The sequence below is a fragment of the Taudactylus pleione genome, unplaced genomic scaffold (assembly GCF_031769625.1).
Source record: "Taudactylus pleione unplaced genomic scaffold, aTauple2 ptg000662l, whole genome shotgun sequence".
In the NCBI taxonomy this organism is placed as follows: Eukaryota; Metazoa; Chordata; class Amphibia; order Anura; family Myobatrachidae; genus Taudactylus; species Taudactylus pleione.
The window spans coordinates 1,882,809-1,903,367 of NW_028285064.1; positions in this window are offsets into that span (position 1 = coordinate 1,882,809).

A 20,559-nucleotide genomic window follows, 5' to 3' on the forward strand; every position below is an offset into this window, starting at 1 on the left:
CTTGCGGCCATTTGCAAGATGGCGTCGCCGCGATTCAATTTTAAACTGAACTTGTCTCAGCCAATTATTCAGCTTCGACAGTCCACCCTTTGATAGCAAACAACATGCTATCACAATGTGCTATTAGAATTTAATTTAGGCTTACATTTACATATTATTTGGTGTTATTATGGGATGGCACGAGGTGGTTCTTAATCCATCAATAATGTGTCTCTGAGTGGGGACATAAAACTACTATTATACGCACACCGCGGATCTTGGAAGATCAAGTGAAAGGTGTGGGAATGCACCAGTCTTATAATAGCAGTCTTGAAGGGGAGTTGAGACTTTACATTATCTGAGGTGTTCTATAAATAACATTTCAATAATACATTCTATGCATGTCTAAATATAATACATCAAACGATTGTATTTCCTAGTTCAGGGTTGTAATGCAGTTCTATATTTACCTCGGTATACATATTGTCATTACTGACCACCATCATAGTTTCATTCTTTCGTTTCACTCTGTTTTTACATTTTCCACACTTCAACACAATAGGAACACACCGGACGCATATGCCAATTATTATGATGAGAATCAGTATAAGGATTAAGAATTTGCCTACGCTGGCGATCACTTCCTGGACCCATTCCCCTAGACCTGAGAACCATTTCACTGGGTTCAGCCATGAAACCCATCCTTCTATCTTCTCCCCTATTTCAGCCACTGAAGTGTTATGGTTTTTGCGAAATTCCCACTTTAGCTGCAGAATTTCATCCATCTTCCGGTCTATCACCTCCTTAGGGTCGCTGGTATCATTGGTGACATAGGTGCAACATTTTACTCCAAATTGGGTGGCCAATGTTACGCAATACCCTCCAATATGTCTGCCGAACTCACCTCCCACCAGCAACTCCTCTCCTTCCACCCTTTGTATATCATGTTGTACATATGGTAGGTATGTTGCTGGATTCAGCGTACTGCAACGTTTAACAGTAATATTTGCAGGAGCGATTAGAGCTAGTTCCCATTTGGTGAACCTAGCCGAGGAGACGTGTCTGGTTTGAGCTGAGTTCAACAGAGTAGATACAGCATGGGGAGTGTAGGCAATCATATCATGGCCCAATACTACGTCCTCACTTTTACTCACCAATAGAGCGGTAGCTGCTACACTTCTCAAACAGGTGGGGAGTGATCTTGCACTGTAGTATGCTACAGGCCTACTGGCAGCACCATGTTTTTGTGTAAGGACACCTGCAGCTCAACCATCGGCTTCCGTACAATACAAATCAAAAGGTTTTTCATAATCAGGTATTCCCAATGCAGGAGCTCTTGTCAGACTATCCTTAAGATTAAGGAAAGCCTGTTCTGATTCCTCTGTGTGTATGACACAATCGGTCTTTGAGGAAGAGACTAATTCCTGTAAAGGTAAGGCCAAAATAGAAAAACCTGGTATCCACATTCTACAATATCCACACATTCCCAAGAAGGTACGAATTTGCTGTTGATTCTGCGGCAGTGTCATGTTTTGTATGGCCTGGATTCTATTTGTTGTAAGGTGTCGTAACCCCTGGGTTAGGCAGTGTCCCAAATATTTTACTCTGGATTGGCACGGCTGTAGTTTGTTCTTAGCCACCTTGTGTCCTGTTTGTGAGAGATGAAGTAACAAAAGTTTAGTATCATTCAAACATGACATAAACGAGTCAGAACATAGCAATAAATCGTCCACATATTGAATTAGAACAGATCCATTTGCAGGTTGAAAAGATTGTAAACAGTTGTGCAATGCCTGGGAGAAGATACTGGGGCTGTCTATGAAACCTTGGGGTAATCGTGTCCATGTGTATTGTAAACCTCTGTATGTAAAGGCGAATAGATACTGACAGTCAGTATGGAGAGGCACAGAGAAGAAAGCTGAACAGAGGACAATGACAGTGAAATGGGTTGCATTTGGTGGGATTTGCATCAAAATGACAGCTGGATTCGGCACTACGGGGAATTAGCTCTCTACTACCTTATTAACACCTCTAAGGTCTTGTACCAGCCTATAACCCCTCCCACCACTCTTCTTCACTGAAAAGATGGGACTGTTGGCTACACTAGCTGTACGAACTAAAATTCCCTGTTGCAATAATCGCTCAATTATTGGAAAAACCCCTAATTCTACCTCCTGTTTTAGTGGGTACTGGGGAATTTTTGGAGCTTGCCTTCTGCTTTTTAAATTTACCATTACTGGGCTTACGTTTGCCATTAATCCAGTGTCCTGTCCATCTTTAGTCCAAAGGGAATCTGGAATTCAGGACAACATTTCATCTACCTGTGATGAAGTTTCAATTAAAACGGTAGAGTGATATATTATCCTTTGAGGAGTGTCTAACATATCCCGCACCTCGTATACCATTCTCTCTGGGATATCTAAAAACACACCATCAAGGGTGCAATATATAACACATTCCATCTTACATAACAAGTCTCTGCCCAGTAGGTTAGTAAGAGCCGCAGCAGCCAGGAGAAAAGAATGCCTGGTATGCAATGGCCCTATAGTAATCTCTGTGGACATTGTTAAAGGATAATGTTCCACTTTACCTGTTACACCCATTGTTGGTATTGTCTCGCCCCTGTGTCTACAAGAAAAGGATATTCAGTACCAGCTACATCAACCATCATGACCGGTTCTTCCCTAGTACTTCCCGTTAACCTGACCATCTGTAGACTACAGGTATGACCTGACCCCTAGAAGTGGCTACCATTCTCCAATAAAGCAAGTTTTTCCGGCTACAATTGGAGCTGGTGCCTGCTGAACATTTGCTGGCCTCTGTGCATATCCCTTATGGGGATATCTAGGTCTTCCCTGATGTGGGATCCCTACTCCTTTTACTGCACAGTTTCTACTTAAGTGTCCTGTTTGTTTACAGTTAAAACAGGTTCGTGTTTCAGGTGAAGACATGTGGTGTTGTGAGGTTTGTGCAGAGGGTAAAGGTGGTGGATATTGGTAAGGATAGGGAGGGTAAGGGTATTGTGGGGGATAAGAAGTTGGTGGATAGCCTGGGACCTGTGGTTGCATCGGGTTAGTGGGATAGAGTTGTGTTTGTTGTTGAGTGGGGTTAGTGAGAGCACATACTTGTTCAGACGTGAGTGTGTGTGCAAGTGCAAGTGTGTCTGTTGGCTGTGATGTTACCGTCATTCCCTCCAGAGCTTGTATACTGACAGCCATTAGTTTTTCGCTCTGGGCTTCTCTCTTTTTTATATGTTTTTATCATGTTCAATGGCGGTTTCTATGAGGCTATCTATTGTAAGTCCCCGCCAGCCAGGCTGTGAGGTCTGAACCCGAGTTTTTAAACTCTCTTTCAGACCGTCCACAAGTACTGTGACTATCATCCCCCGGTGGTGAGTGCTATCTTTAATATCCTCTATCCCAGTGTACTGGGTGATAGCCTGCAGAGCCCAATCGCAATAATCTTCTGCAGTCTCACTCTCTTTCTGCTTAATGGTAAAAATTTTGTTCCAGTTAACTACTACTGGAAAATATATACCCAATTGAGTTACAATGCGGGAAATGTTACCTTGGTTTACTTGGTCTGTTAAGGGAACGTCACCATCCAATACACAATCCGTGATAAATTTTGTCACGTCGGTATTGCGTGGCAGACAGGCCCTTAACACCACACGACAATCTTTATTAGTGGGCTCATGTGAACTACCCAAATTTCTCAAAAATCTTTGACATTTCGCTAATTCCTTTTTGGGATCGGGGAAATCATTTATGATGGAATTTAGAATTTAGTTCTGCTCTTGTCCAAGGACAATGCATTAATACTTCCCTCGTGGGCACTATACCGTTTGCGTCTGCATTTCCATTTGGAACAGTTATTGTCCGAATGGGATGCAGACCAGTAGCGCTGCTACCTTTAACCTGATTACCTGGCTGGGGGTTTAGTCTGCTGCTGCTACGTATGGTATGAACAACTTCCTCTACGGGTGCAGAGGGCATTAACACTTCCCTTGCTGTTACCGATGGAGATGGCGGCACCACTCATGATTGTGGTGATGCAGCATCTATCATCTGCACAGCATGGGAAATGGCAGAAATTACAATAGGCTCATCATCCGCATCATGAACATTTTCTTTATAGTTGCTTAAGAGAGGGTACAAGTTGCTTGTTACATTTTTATGGGTATTTTTGGTAACTGTACTTGCACCTCCATCCACATAAGGTGGGGGAGGTGAGCGTGAACTGCTGGCAATACTCTCCACAATGCTACCTTGTCGCACGTGCGCACCATTTTGTGGCTCGCCCGTATTGCAATTCAGCGTTGCGGATGTATTTTCTGGCAATGTGCTCACGACGCTAGTTTGCGTCATTTGCACATTTTTAAGCCACGCATCCCCTTCATGCTGCCACAGTTTTAAACATTCAAAATATTTAACCTTTTTCTCTCGGGAGCGCATCAAACTGATGTGATCCCGGACATTGTCTAACACATTTTTATCAAAACTACCAATTCTGGGAAACGGTCTAACACTCTTCCTCGTCATATTAAACCATAAATCACAATACCTTATTGCATAAGTACCGTACTTGGTATGCATGATCTGTCGGGCCGATCCGATCGGTGCCTCTATTAGCAGCACATCATTGCCTAACATCTCTACTGTTTGCGTGGCTCCCATTCTGAGACAACTCCTACGCTTTTCAATAAAGATTTAAACCAGTGAAAGACAATCAAGACACTTTCACTTACCTGTGGACGATTTAAGTCGGCGGCACCCACACACCTGGATAAGATTTAGTAAGGCAACTTCCACACCTGGATAAGATTTGAAAAAGGCAACTTCCACACCCGGATAAGATTTAGTAAGGCAACTTCCACACCTATGAGAGTTTATATGTCGGCTACTCTCATGCACCTCTCTACAACAAAGACAACATGTACACCTGCTACTGTGTATAGAACGGTAAAGCTGCTTACCGAGCGGCTAGACTAACCCTTGCACCTAGCTCTTAAGGATCATACGATACCCTTAACTTTGTTCAACAAATATTCACTGTTACACACTTTTTTCCTGCGCAGAAAAATACACGTTAACCCAGATATTGGTTATAGAAAAAAATGTAAACCTCAATGGCTTTGTTCAAACACGTGGCAGCACAACCGAAAGTACGTATACGCTATTGTGCGACCAGTCGCATACACAATAATGCGACTACCACGACTGGCTTTTTAACTGCGTACGCAAAAGTGGGTGTTTGCTATGCACAAACCTGCGACTTAGCCGCGTACTCAGTACTACGACACCCCTTTAAACGTAAGGTTCTATCAACAGAGGAAAACAAACTTTTTCCTCTCTTGTCCCTGGATTCTAGTCAGCTTCCTTTATTCACACGGAGATGGATAGCGATCTTTCAGCACAAAGCGGTTGCAGGCAAACCCTGCATGTGGCCACTCCACCCTTTGCTGAAATATCGATAGACGTATGTACCATGTGAGCAGGTAGGTGACTTCACTACGAGCCCCCAACTAATGATACTGGATCAGAACCTCTATATACCCCTGCCTGTACCTTCTAAAACCCTTCCTATAAACCTCTAAGGATGACGCTAATTTGCGTACGCAGTCATACCATTAATAAAGACTTAGACGTGGAATCTGTGGTTCCAAAGCACAAGTGTTATTCAGGTAAAAGTTCAGACAGTTACACGCAATTGATCAAGACACAATTTAGGTGCAAAAAGAAAATTATACAGACCCAAGTACAGTATACATACGCAGGCGCTTCCAGACCCAGAGATAGGCATCAGCAAGAGACCCCTAGTCATACAGCGTTCAGCACGAAGACTGAGAACCAGCGTTCGTGCACACATATTTATACCCCCCCAGAATAAACAGGACAATAGGGAAGTTTGTTGCTGGTGTCATTGGTTCCCAGCGGAGAAGCATCTGTTACAGCACATTTAACAGGCTAGTTCAAATAGACTCTCCCTGCCTCTAACAGCTGGGGATCTTCCTCTTCACGCCCCCTGCAACATCCTAACAGTTGTTCCTAAAATATAAATTTTGTTGCTTGTAGCCTCTGCGATCCATAACTCGAGAGTGCATGATGCGATCTCCCCACCGATAACACCGGAATACTGTAAAAAGAGTATGCATCAGTACAACTCCAAACACGACTTGTTTAGCATGTATAATACCTTAGTTATCAAATATCTTAATTTCTCAGCATTTAAACTAACTGAACCAACTTAAATCATACACTTTAAAGCGTATTGAACCTTATGTGTGAATATGTAATGTGTGGGTATTCAGGGTTTAATACAAAGTCACTAGTTAACTTGGGGCAGATGCGTGCGCATAAAGCTAATAAAACAGCGGTTTCATACAAAGTCCTATGCATTCGCTAATATGTGACTAGTTAACAGCGCAATTGTGTGTATTAATGTGTATATGAGAAATGGTGAAAGATGCAAACGCATGGTGCTATTAGTATTATCGCCACATGTACTAAAATGTGAGTTTATCTAAAATGGCGCTTAGGCGGCCATTCGCAAAATGGCGTCTTGCGATCTCATTTTCAAGATGGCGTCTTGCGGCCATTCGCAAGATGGCATTGCCACGATTCAATTTTAAACTGAACTTGTCTCAGCCAATTATTCAGCTTCGACACTGTAGATAGATAGATAGATTATAGGTAGATGTAGAATCCCTAGAGAGCGAGAGACTGTAGATAGATAGATGTAGAAACCCCCCAGAGAGTGAGAGACTAGATATATAGATGTAGAAACCCCTCAGAGAGAGACTGTAGATAGATAGATAGCTATTGAAACCCCCCAGGGAGCGAGACTGTAGATAGATAGATAGATGTGGAAACCTCCCAGAGAGAGAGGCTGTAGCTAGATCACATATAAAACCAAAACTTACTCACCTTCTTTGTAGGATCTTTCTGAGTGGAATCTCTGTAATCACCCTGAGTCAGGTCTCTCCCCCACACTAAGTACTCCTGCCTCTGCGCTGAATGCCAACCCTTAGCTCAGCTATCAGTTTGTGGTCAGCACTGCAGGGCTGACTTCTGGCAGATGGGACAGCTCAAATGGAGATGGGAGCATCTAGTAGCACCTGGCAGTAGTGCACTCAGCAGTGACACTGACAGCAGTTCTCTATTCTGCGCCTGACCGGCTCAGAAGAGCCATCCTCTGATTGGAGCTGTAGATAGAGTGTTTGCCAGACCAGTACTGATCAGGGGGGTTTCTGGGTACTCAGAAACCCCCCTACATGCACTACTGTAGAGCATATTAGAAGATCTAAATTAAGTACGTCAATCCATTGGCTTATTATCATATCACTAAAACAACCTTATTTTAATAACACACACTTAAAAAACTCCATTGATTTTGTTGAAAAATTCACTCATTAAAAAAAATATATAATTAAGGGTCCCTCCGGGGTTAGGGGCCCTGAAGCCTAAGCTTCATTAGTTTCACAGTAGATCCGCCTCTGGATAGGACATCAAGCCAATGTGTCCTGTAGATAGGGATTTTTGTCCTAATAAATTAGAGATGAGCGGTTCAGTTTTGGCTCTATTCTTTTTGCCAAATTTGTGCAAGTTTGGATTAGCTTGGATTTTATTTCATTGGCTATCCAAATCACGTGAGAGCCAAAATGATGGCGTTTTTGAGAACCGAACCACTAAAGCCTTCACATTAGATAGTGGAAGTAGTGGCACAACTGTCTTATCAACCAAATGAGGGAAAGTATTATTTTCAAATACAGCACTATACAAAACAAGGTTCCTGCATCCAAATTTTGGTGAAGTATAATTAGATTATACATATAGTAAAAATTTACGGATTCTCAGATATATATGATCTGCTATGGGCATTTTTAGGAAAAACCTTGGACTGGAAGGTCCATGATGGCAAGGTATTATAAGAGACGTCTGTGCACTCAGGAATATTATATACAGCACTTAAGTATGATTACATGGAACATTGTAATAATTCAAGCACATAGCCTCTTCATAACCACAATTAAGTAAATGAGCGAAGGACTCTCAATCACAAAGATGGTACTTATCATACCTCCAGCTTTCAAAAATGTGAGCAGTGTTCTTGTGAAGAGACTTCATTCTATTTAGTGTGAAATGTTTGCCTGCTCATCACACTATAACCAGAGGGGTCTGGTATTAAACTTCACGAGATATGATATCCACAGCTGCCTCTAGAGCTACTTGGTTGATTTTGCCAATAGAAATAAGCCATGCACATATTAAGTGAACACGGACGGTACAGTGAAACTGCAAAAGACTCATAGGGGTAAATTTACTAAGAATCGAGTCTGGGAAAGTTTGCTTTTTTTTTTTAACTCGATTAGCTTCACCGAAACTCGGGAGATTTGAGGCTCCTGAAACTCTCAAATTTACCAAGAAGTAAGTTTAGCTGAGAGTGAGAGGTCCGATGGTGAAGCAGAATGAGATTTCTCCCCCAAGTAGCAGGTTTTGCAGGGGGTTACTCACCCGTGATTGCAGTGTCTTCTCTCTGCAAAACTCTCCCGAGCAAGCAGCCAGCACATATCAGTAAGATATGTGAAAGCTGCTTGTGTTCTAGTCTGTAAAAAAACTGGCTAAAAGTTTTTTTAAAAATGACATAGGGCCCTCCCCCTAAAGCCTAACCAGCTCCGGAATTGCCAGACAATCCTGGTTCTTAAAATTACAGGGAACAAAATGAGTAGGGTTCCACAGTAATTTAAGAACTAGCACCAGGCAGCAGGGCCAGATTTGGTTTTAAATATAGGGAGAAAAAATTTGTGTGAGGTTCCCCTTATATTTAAAACCAGCTCCGGACCCTTTCTAGCGGGGGACTGATGCCACAGACAGGGGAGCCCTTTCACCGGGCCCCCCAGCTGCAGCATCAGCCCTGACCGCTAGTCAGCCAAGGCCAGGGATCCCTGGGGAGTTGGGGACCCACTCTCCAGGGAACCCCTGGCCTAGGCTGATAGCAGGGTCTATCCCCACCACCCCTGGGTAGTGGGTGGCGAGTTGATAGTGTAGGTGTAGTGTTAAAAATAGATTTAACAACATTGTATTTAAGGTAGAACTGCAGGACCCAGCAAGCCTCCTTGCATGCTGGTACTTGGAGAACCATAAGTACCAGCATGCGGGGCATTAAGGGGCTGCTGGTATGTGTAATTCACCTGTAAAGAAATGTGTAAAAAACAATAGACACACACCGTGAAAATAAAGATTTATTACATCCATACACACTCACACATACTCACCTGCTGCCAGATGTTCACGTCCCCTTCTCAACGTAAAGTATCCTATGGAAGTACCTGAAAAAAAGATCCAATACTCACCTTTTGTCCCACGATGTTCTCCGCAGAAATCCATTAAGGGCCACGGACACACTGTAACACCACGCTTCAGCATGTTGTTACAGTACGCTAATGACAGTTCATGGAATTGAGCTGTCATTAGTACCAGGCCGCGAGCCAATCAGCGGCGGCTTAACATTAGCGGCCGCTCATTGGCTGGGACCCACGTGGAGAAGTCCATTCACAGCTCCTCTAAATCCTTCAGGAAGGTTTGTGGACGATTAGCCTCATGTTATGCCCTTATTTTGGCTTATAGTTGTCTGGCTCTTAGGGGCCTATTCATCATAACATAATTATAACTAGTGATAATTATGTTTTAAACTCACTGCAAGTTTAAAAAATTCATCATACCTCACTAACAAAAGTATCACTTCTGAAAAGCCGCTCTTTTTGCAGAGCCAGGGGAATAATCATCAACACTAAAATAATGGTTTTAAGGGCATTTTCCTCAATTACCTTTATTTAATATTCATTAACACACTTAACGAAGGAGATATCACTGATATCTCCTGGTTAAGTCTGCCTGCATTAATTTTCACACTCCCATGGGGTGATAAATCTGTTATTAAGCTATCCATATAAGACTCCATTTTGTAACAAGATGGATGATCTGTGCCTGTAAAGTTATTCATAAGCTTCGAATTGCAGAATATTATAGAGAGTGATTTTTGTTAACCTTCAAGTTGGCTAAAGCTTTGGAATGTGAAGATGTTTGTCAGACAAGATAGTAGCATGAATAGATTGTGTATTCTAAACTCCTATGTATGCTCACCTCCCTTACCTCCCAAACAATTCACTCCCTTGTGTATATATAATAATGTAATGAATACTAACATTGACTGCTGTATTGAGATGTAGTGTGAAAACACTCATATGTTGCTAAAGTGAGAACACTCTCCTTTATATTATTCTATGACACGTATAGTATATATAGTCAGAAGAATCTTTGAACACCATACTGACTGTGTGTTGATTCTGTCTTCGGAGTACTCTGTATTACAAGGGTCTGACACACAATAAATGAGCTTTGGGTGGTGATTAACTACAGAAGATTAATTATGATCTATCACTTGGAGGTTCCCATACTGAGATGTCATGCGCTGATCCGTGGGTGGACACGTTGGGAGTGATCGAGACAGTGGATTCTAACTTTAATTCCGGGATGAGTGGCATTCTGCTCAAATTAGACTGCACTATTTTGGGGAACTCCCGTGTCTGCCTAGGGATTCAGGTACGGATATCTATGTGTCTCAGACTCATGTTTTTGTTTTTTGTTTTAGGTTTTGGGTTTTATTTTATGAAATGACATGTCTAATGAACCTTTAAAACTGTATACAGACTATAATCCTTATAGATTTAAATATGAGCAATGCAAATGTGTTAAAGTGTTTAACAGTCTGATAATTTGTTTTCCTGACTAGCATGAGTATTGTCCCTTGATACATTTTGTGATCTTTATACTTCCAGAGTGAATAGACATAGAAGTACCTTTTGTTTGTTGGTAGGTTGCCATATTGATGGAGATTATCTCCAGACCATAGTAGGAGAATTTTGGGATTTGTTTATAACAACTTTGTCAATCAATCTATATCCCAAAGGTACGGTCATAGTGTGCCCAGAACTACTAAGGAGACCCACTTTAGTAACAGAAGGAACAGGGTTTAGTAAACCCACACAGAGCGGAGTTTGGTGAAACCCACAAAACAGGGTTAGGTGAAACCCGCAAAACAGGGTTTGGTGAAACCCGCAGAACTGGGTTTGGTGAAACCCACAGAATAGGGTTTTATAGAACCCACCAATATGGGTAATGCGGACAGCAAACATCTGTCCAGCTGTCAGACCCCCATGGATATTATACGTATAGTTTTAGGTCCTGGGGCGACAGAAGGAATGGAATGGCAAACTTGATCCAATGAAAATTACAACAAATGTGTAAGTTATATGTCCCCTGCATAAAGAGTAACAAACTTGAAGGCAAACTTTTGAATTGGTTAAAAGTGTTGAAACAGATCTTGTTAGAGAAAGAGTCACAAGAAAGGGTATTAGAAATTAATTGTATGTACTTTAAGGATTATTTTGACAAAACATCTGTAAGGACAGTAAGTCCAAATTGTTTAGTAAAGAATATTGCTAAAAATAAATAGCTATGCCCTGATATAGACTGTCAAGCATGTGATGATTTGGAATTGTGGTGCTGTAAATTTTGTAGAGTTTGTAGACTGAAGGCATCATATACTGAACCCAGGAAAAAAATACGAGAAGTAACAATAAGAAATACATAGATCCCTGTAAGAAAAATATATGGAAATGTGAACATACTTAATTAAATTGTGGAGAGTGCTAAATTGGTTATGAATTTAAATGTAAAAAGAAACTATGAACAAGAATTAGTAGATTTATGAAGTAGTTGGCATGGAAAATGCATAAATCTAAATGTAATGTTAGTGAGATATTCAAATACTTAAAGGTATGACTTAATTATCTTAGTGAGAGTTTTATATGCCTAATTTACAAGAGGTTCAGTGAATATCATTGCAAATGCTAAACAAGCAGTTTTATTTTGAGAGTCGATCTGCCTACACAAACTCAAGCTAGTCACACATTGGCAGAACAAGAGTATGTTTCTGAAGTGAAAAATCACCGTGTATGTTGTTTTTTTTCTTACTCATATGTTTCCCCCGTAACTAGTGTGGGAGAAGAGAGGAGTGATATTCCACAAGCATAGAGTCCAGCGAGGGGGTGTGATGAAATTCACTACACAGCTCAAAATGAGAGAAAATGTTTTCAGATAGACGCACTGAACGACATTTGCAAATCAAAATTGTCTTTACTTTTTAAGTAGGAGCCTTAGTTTTGTTGCAAAAGTGGTTTTTATTTTTTGCTATTAGCCTTTGTTTTATTGACACTACATAAATATGTATAACTGTTGTATGGCTGTGGTATTACGGGGACAGTGTTAGTAATTCTGTCCACCTCTTCCTTAATGTTGTACAAGGACTTATTAAATTATTGCAACATACATATATATTACCTACAATGAATAAGTTAGTTTGTAGCATTGAAAGTTTGCAACAAGTGGGTTGAGTGTAACGCTTATTGTGAAGGTAGCATTAATAATGAGGATTACGAGGTTAATTCACAAAATGCTGAAGATCTGAGAATGTATAAAAAAGGATTGCCCTCATCTCAGTGAACCCATGTGTATCAGAACAGAACACACAGACAAACAAGCATAAGAAGATAGCCCCCAGAGTCACAGACCTCCCAATATAACTAGTCCTAGTGTCACGCAATATATTGTATCCATCTGGGACTGCTAAAAATGTTATTCGGTTCAAATTAATCTCACCAGAATGTTTTACCTTCTCTGTAGTCCTGGCCACTGGCCTGGATGGTCAAATACAGTATTTACAAAAAACAAAACCTTTACAAGTTACTGTAAATAATGGTGTAACATTGGAGACACAGTTTTTAGTCTCAGATGACTGCCCATTTAATGTTTTAGAGGCAGATTTATTGTTAAGCATTAAATGCCACAATAACATACAAAGATGGGGAAGTGACTCTAACATCCGAGCCATGATTTATTGGAAAAATAGCCTTTGATACAAGTAACGCATTAACAGATCTCATTAATGTTGATAACACTGAAAGTCTATACTGAAATTAGATGTTTGCTAAAAGTCACTGATATGTTATGGGCAACAGGCAAAATGGATGTTGGACTATTGCCAATCCAGCCTGTAGAAATTAAATTTAAGCCACATGTATAGCTGGTCAAGATTACAACAATATCCTTTAAGACCAGATTAAACAACAGCAATAATTAAACAGGTAGGAGTTGTCGAAGTTGAATAATTGGCTGAGACAAGTTCAGTTTAAGATTTAATCGCGATGACGCCATCTTGCGATTGGCCGCAAGACGCCATCTTGAAAATGAGATCGCAAGACGCCATTTTGCGAATGGCCGCCTAAGCGCCATTTTAGATAAACTCACATTTTAGTACATGTGGCGATAATACTATTAGCACCATGCGATTGCATCTTTCACCATTTCTCATACACACATTAATACACACAATTGCGCTGTTAACTAGTCGCATATTAGCGAATGCATAGGACTTTGTATGAAACCGCTATTTTATTAGCTTTATGCGCACGCATCTGCCCCAAGTTAACTAGTGTCCTTATATCAAACCCCGAATACTCACACATTACATATTCACACATAAGGTTTAATAAGCTTTAAAGTATATGATTTAAGTTGGTTCAGTTAGTTTAAATGCTGTCAAATAAAGATATTTGATAACTAAGGTTTTATACATGCTAAACAAGTCGTGTTTGGTTTCGTACTGATGCGTACTTTTTACAGTATTCCGGTGTTATCGGTGGGGAGATCGCATCATGCATTCTCGAGTTATGGATCGCAGAGGCTACAAGCAACAAAATGTATATTTCATGAACAATTGTTAGGATGGTGCAGGGGGCGGGAAGGGAAAGATCCCCAGCTGTTAGAGGCAGGGAGAGTCTATTTGAACCAGCCTGTTAAATGTTCTGTAACAGATGCTTCTCCCCTGGGAACCAATGACATCAGCAACAAACTTCTCTATTGTCCTGTCTATTCTGGGGGGGTACAAATATGTGTGCTCAAATGCTGGGTTCTTAGTCTTCATGCTAAATGCTGAATGACGAGGGGTCTCTTGCTGATGCCTATCTTCGGGTCCGGAAGCGCTGCGTATGTGTACTGTACTTGGGTCTGTATAATTCCTTTTGCACCTAAATTGTGTGATCAATTCTGGATCAATTGCGTGTAACTGTCTGAACTTTTACTTGAATAACACTTGTGCTTTGGAACCACAGATTCCAGGTCGAAGTCTTTTCTTACTGTATAACTGCGTACGCAAATTAGCGTCATCCTTAGAGGTTTATAGGAAGGATTTTAGAAGGTATAGGCAGGGGTATATAGAGGTTCTGATCCAGTATCGTTAGAGTTTACTTAGGTAATGTCGTTCCAGTCGGAACTACTTTGCTTTTCCCTATTAAAAGGAAGAGCCCAAATCCAGATGAATTTGCCTTTCTTAGAATGACTCATAAGAGATTAATAAAAGGTTACAAGTTAATACATCGATTGTATCTAATCTGCACACCTTGTTGAATGGCATACGAACTACCTCCTATTTTTATTTACTGCTTTTTAGTCCCTAACAAGTGAAGCAGTATGTTTAGACTAAACTGCCACAAGGGGGTGCTACATGTCCTAGTGTTAAGAGTGGCTTCTTGCCAGTGCAATCATAATCATTATACGATATGTGGGCGATTTACTTTTATATGTTAACTTAAAGCAGGAGTGTTTCCATGAAATAATAGCATTACTGAATATTCTATACAATAAAAGTTATAGGGTATCTAAAATAGATGGATACCTTATGAAAATAAATTGTTTATCTGTTAGGCTTACAAAATGTGAAGTAGCTTTGTTGTACAAGTAATGTCACCTTTAGAGGATGTACAGTGGTTGAATCCTGCTTTCTCAGGTTTCAAAAGATGGGAGAATCGAGAGGTAGTGGGATCGATGCCCGCATTCTCCACCAAGAATGGAGAACAGTGATGAACAGCAGGACACTGAAAATATAAACTTTTTCTTTTCCTGATCATGATTGTATTGAATTAATGAAGCAGGAATCATTGTCCTTATTTAACGTTTCAGATGTTCCTTTTGTAGATGGAGTTCCATACACAGGATATGTGGCTACATCAGAGCACTGACTACTGCATTCCAGTTATCCCAAAGGCTTGCAGTGATAAAAATGAGGGCACACTTGAGAAACTACACCCAAAGCTGAAGACAATAGACTGGTAGACCAGGCTACACATGCTGCTGCCATAAGTCACTACTCCCAAGGACAACCCACTTATGTGGTAGATCCCGCCCCCAAAGATCGACTTAATCTTTGGGGGCGCCCCCAAAGATTGACTTACTCTCATAAAGCTCCAGGTACAAGCTCCAGAGGCTAAGAAAAGCAAAGCTAGAAGCTAAAGATAAATGGTGAGTGGGGGGAAGGTCAACGTTTAGGTCTACCAAAAGCATTTTACCCAGTTATGGCCCAGATAATACATGGTGAGGTACACTTGGGGAAGGATACAATGGTGGCTATCACCAACCCACTGTTTACAACCAGGAGATTTGATGATAACTTGGAAACATACCAGGAAGACTATTGAGCCCAGATTTGAAAGTTTATTCCAAATTCTGATGAGTACACTTATTTCAGTGAAACGTCATGGGAAGGACACCTGAATATATGTTTCCGATTGCAAAGTCTTCATCCAAGGGGAGTTGGAGTAATTTGATATTATGAATTGATGGTTTGCTAGGCCCCAAGAAAGACAAAGACTTGTGGGGATGTATACTTAACTTTGCTTTGTTATAGTTTTAATCTTTGCTTTAAAACTTTGATATTTTATTACAAGTTTTAAGTTGAGTAACTGCATATATAGTGGTACTGTATATCAAGAGATGAAGCAGTAACAATATCTAGACTCTTGTTTGATAATGTTACAGATGAAATATTTAATGTGTTTAAAATGATCACTAATGAACTGCAATTTAGAGTAAAGGTTATTGGACAGTTTAGACTGATCCTTGAGTACTTAATAGCTACTTAATAAGGTATGTGTCTTATAGTGAGACTAGCCTGCTTTAATGTTTATAGACACATGAAGAAAATCAAGGAACTGAAAGATCAGTTTAGGAAAACACATAGTGATCCAGAATATGATCTTGATGATAATGAATGGTTTTCCTAATTAAATCCAGCTAAATGGTTTAATGAATTTGGTAGATGGATATCAGGAATTCTTTCAATTATTGATAAAGGTTTAGTTTTGTTTGTAATCATTTATACTGCTATAAAACTTGTTATTTTTCTGGCTAAGTTACTTACACTTGACTGTTGTTTCTCAAAGGAAACTACACTAAAGGCCTTGATGATAACTCAAGTCTATGATAACATCTATGCCTAATACATCATTCCAAGCTGTACCATTTATGGAACCAGCCTCATTGAGGATGACAAGCAAACATGTGGACAATGCAAGACTATCATCATTTCCCTTAATATTCATGACAAGATGGACAAGATAAAGACAATTAGAGACTGAGCACTGTGGACTTGCCCTAGCAGGGAATGGGTCAATGCTACCAAAGAAGAAGGGGATGATCCTATGTATGGGTTCCTGTAGATGGAGCCTATATGTATACGCATCTGTTAGAATAGCAAGATCGCATTCCTCTTAGGTAGATAGTATAGGGTAAAGTTATGAATAAAAAGATGGGAAAATGATAAATCTGTTATTAAGCTTTCCATATAAGACTCCATTTTGTAACAAGATGGATGATCTGTGCCTGTAAAGTTATTCATAAGCTTTGAATTGCAGAATATTATAGAGAGTGATTTTTGTTAACCTTCAAGATTGTAAAGTTTTGGAATGTGCAGATGTTTGTCAGACAAGATAGTAGCATGAATAGATTGCATGAATAGATTGTGTATTCTAAACTCCTATGTATGCTCACCTCCCTTACCTCCCAAACAATTTACTCCCTCGTGTATAGATAATAATGTAATGAATACTAATATTGACTGCTATATTGAAATGTAGTGTGAAAATACTCATATGTTGCTAAAGTGAGAACACTGTGCTTTTTATTATTGTATGACACATAAATATAGTCAGAAGAATCTTTGAACACCATACTGACTGTGTGTTGATTCTGTCTCCGGAGTACTCTGTGTTACAAGGGTCTAACACACAATAAATGAGCTTTGGCTGGTGATTAACTACAGAAGATTAATTACGATCTATCAGGGGATATGGAAATTATGCTATTCATCAAATTCCGAAAATGATGTATTTTCAGAATTTGATGGTGTTACTATAGGTCACTCTCAGGTGGCGTATAGCGGGTGACACTTCAGCATGAGCAGGCCCTCCTCCGACTCGCTCTGTTGCTCTGGTCCCCCCTCTCAGGCTCCGGCTGTGTGTTCTCCCCGCCGCAATGCTGCTGCTACATTTTTTTTATATCTAGTTACTGCAGCTGTAATCAGTGCTGCGCATGCACTGCTTTTGTGAACTGAACGCAGTCCTGTTTACAGCTGCAGTAAGTTAGATGACATAGGGAAAAGTAGCTATTTTCCGAAGAGCTATCATCGTAAAAATGACAGCTTTTTGGAATAGATACTGATGGAGAGGAGGAATGCTGAATTCCTCCAGTAATTAGGTAGAACTCCATACGAATTCTAAACCTAATTACCTCTAACGATATTTTGGTAATGATGTATAGGCCCCTCAGTGATACTTTTCCCCTACAGGTGAGGTACTCATAAGGATTTCCTCACTGCGTCTGCCCCCCCTCTCTATTCCCTGCTGTCTTTCACATCCTAACCCCCCCTGCAGCCTCTGGTGGCCCATCCTTTGGTGTCTGATTTCCCCCCCCCCCATGGCCACCAAGGGTTTCTGAAAGTATGGGTATTGTGGAAAATATTGAGGTACATTTGTAACGAGGGGATATATGTGATATCTCCTGCGTTACATGAATGATGAATGGGTCTGACACTTAAATTATGCAACATTATAAATGTTATTTTTCCCTGCTTTTGTATAACTTAGGTGATGATGAATAGACCCCTCAGTCCCCTGGTTCCTACTTTCTTCCTCCCTACCCCACCCACCTTTATGTGGTGTGCTGCCCGGCCACCTTCCCTTCCCCTAATCACACAAGGCACCCTTGCTGCCACTGCCAACACGCATTTCGCCGATCCGGCTTGTTCACGGAGGAACTAGGAAATAGTGTGGAAATAGACCACACTATTTCCTCTGTGACGTACTGTATAAAGGTCATCCTTGTACACAGCACTGTCTATATTCTCATGTTCTAGGTTCATATATCGGACAAGGTATAACAATTGACACACCCAAAAATCACCAATGTATCTGTGTTCTGTTTAACTCACAATTTACATTTCTGAGTAAGGATTAAAGTATCAAATACATCATTGTGGACATGAGAATATATATGTCTGACATCCCATTCTGATACTGAGATACAGACAGTGGATGTTAAGCAGTGTTACCAGGTTGTATGGGAACTGAGCGGTAACATACCAATACAGGGTATTTTGAGCATATTTTTTTATAATCAATTGTGGGTTTGCATTGATTGCCCACAGTCAAGAGAACCACTTATGAAGATAGGGCGAGCGCACAATTTAGTTCCTTATTCCAGTGTATAGATGCTCATTGGAATTATAGCATGTATGTTCACTTATTAGCCCAAGAAATACAGTATATGACCAATCTTCAGGGAATTTTTTAAAATATGTTATGCTTATGAAATAATAAAGGGTCTATACCTTAGTTTGCATCATTGAGTTTCCTTTCTATCCCTCTATTAACTGACGATTATCTCAAATTAAGTAATTCTCTCATTGGGGGGTCCAATGCTATCTAGTAGGACCCCTAACAGCTGAAATGAAAATTTGAGGAATATCCCAGTTACACTGTTGTTTCTAAGGGCAACCTGCTCTCCAACAATCTCTCACTCCTCATCGATAGCCTTTGGCCAAAGTGAGGAGCAGCAGAATTAGGAACAGTAGTTTCTCTACCCTGACCTTCCTAACTCTCTATTATAGAGGTGATCAGACAATGGGGGCAAACTGATGTATTTGAATTGTGCAATTGAAGCACAAACACATGTTTGTGACCATTTCTTAATATTTCGACATTCAGAAATGTAATAAAAGGCTGAGGGGCGCCGATCTTCCTTGCCTTCAGCTTGTGCAAATAATGCCATAGTCAGCTATGGGGGTGGGGCATTATGGGGCCCTTACTAAGTGATGGAAATAACTGATTGATCTACTTTTTAATATATTTAGGTATGTAATTTTCTCCTTTATACCCACATCTTACTGTCTCCAATAATTAAGATTAAAGGTTTGTTAGTTATTTGTTTTGATAAATATATCTGGAATAATAGCATTTCTAGTAGTTATTTTGGGCCTTGGAATTGGCCATTAGAGTTGGACTTAGGTCACTATGCGCATTCCTTAGTAATGTCAGTGCACATCCCTGTAAGACAATATAGCAGCTCACACTGTAGTAAGAATATGTAGCTTATACCATAACACAGACGTCTTGTACAATAACACTGATATGATGACACTTTGGGGCTGATCAGAGATGTACACAATGCCGATGTTCTGTAACTGTACAAGCGCTAAAGCCGCACTGCTCACGCTCAGCGATTGAATTGTGATATCGCACACATGGAAGATTTATTAGCACAGTGAGTGACAGGTGGTCAGCGTGTGGGAAAGGAAACGGGGGGAGGCTAGAAAAATGCAGGTGTGTCAGGACCTCTTCTGGATGCGCTCTGATCAGTCGTGGCAAATTCGCTTGTAGCTGGAGAGCCTTCGGCGTCTTAGGAGAGCTGCCCAGTCTGACACAGCATAGACTTGCTCAGGAGTTCCATCGTCTTCCTATGGGCGTCCAATGTTTCTGCTTCTGTATGTAAGCGGCGGATGTGAGATGCCGGCAGTGGGCGTCTCTATGCACAAGGCGGCATCTGAGTCATTAGCTAATTACACAGCGAGGGAAATCCCATCTGTGAATACATTAGCGCACATCTATGATCTCAGGCTCTGCGATAGTAAGTTAATGAACAATGTAATTTGGAGATATTACGTATCAATATAAATGCAGTAATATGTCTGTAATAAGTAGGAGTATAAGATAATAACAGAAATGCCCCCGTGTGACATGAATGGGAGGTATACAATCGGGAAGCCGGCTGCCAGAATCCCGACAGCTGGCCTCACAACTGCTTTGTCCCAGCGTGGGATAAATGACCGGGCGTCTATGTCTAGACGCCTGTCATTTCCCCGACGCTGGGAGACCAGCATCCCGATCGAAGGGATGCCGGGCGATGCGAGCAGACAGCCGCGGGGGAGGGGAGAGTTAGGTTTAGGGTTCCCGGGGGGGACTTAGGGTTAGGCACCCCCCTGGGAGGGTTAGGGTTAGGCTAGGGGGAGGGAGGGTTAGGGTTAGGCACCCCCGGGGGGGGGACTTAGGGTTAGGCACCCCCCTGGGGAACTTAGGTTTAGGCAGCGGGGAAGGGGTGTTAGGGTTAGGCACTTAGAGGGGGGATTAGGGTT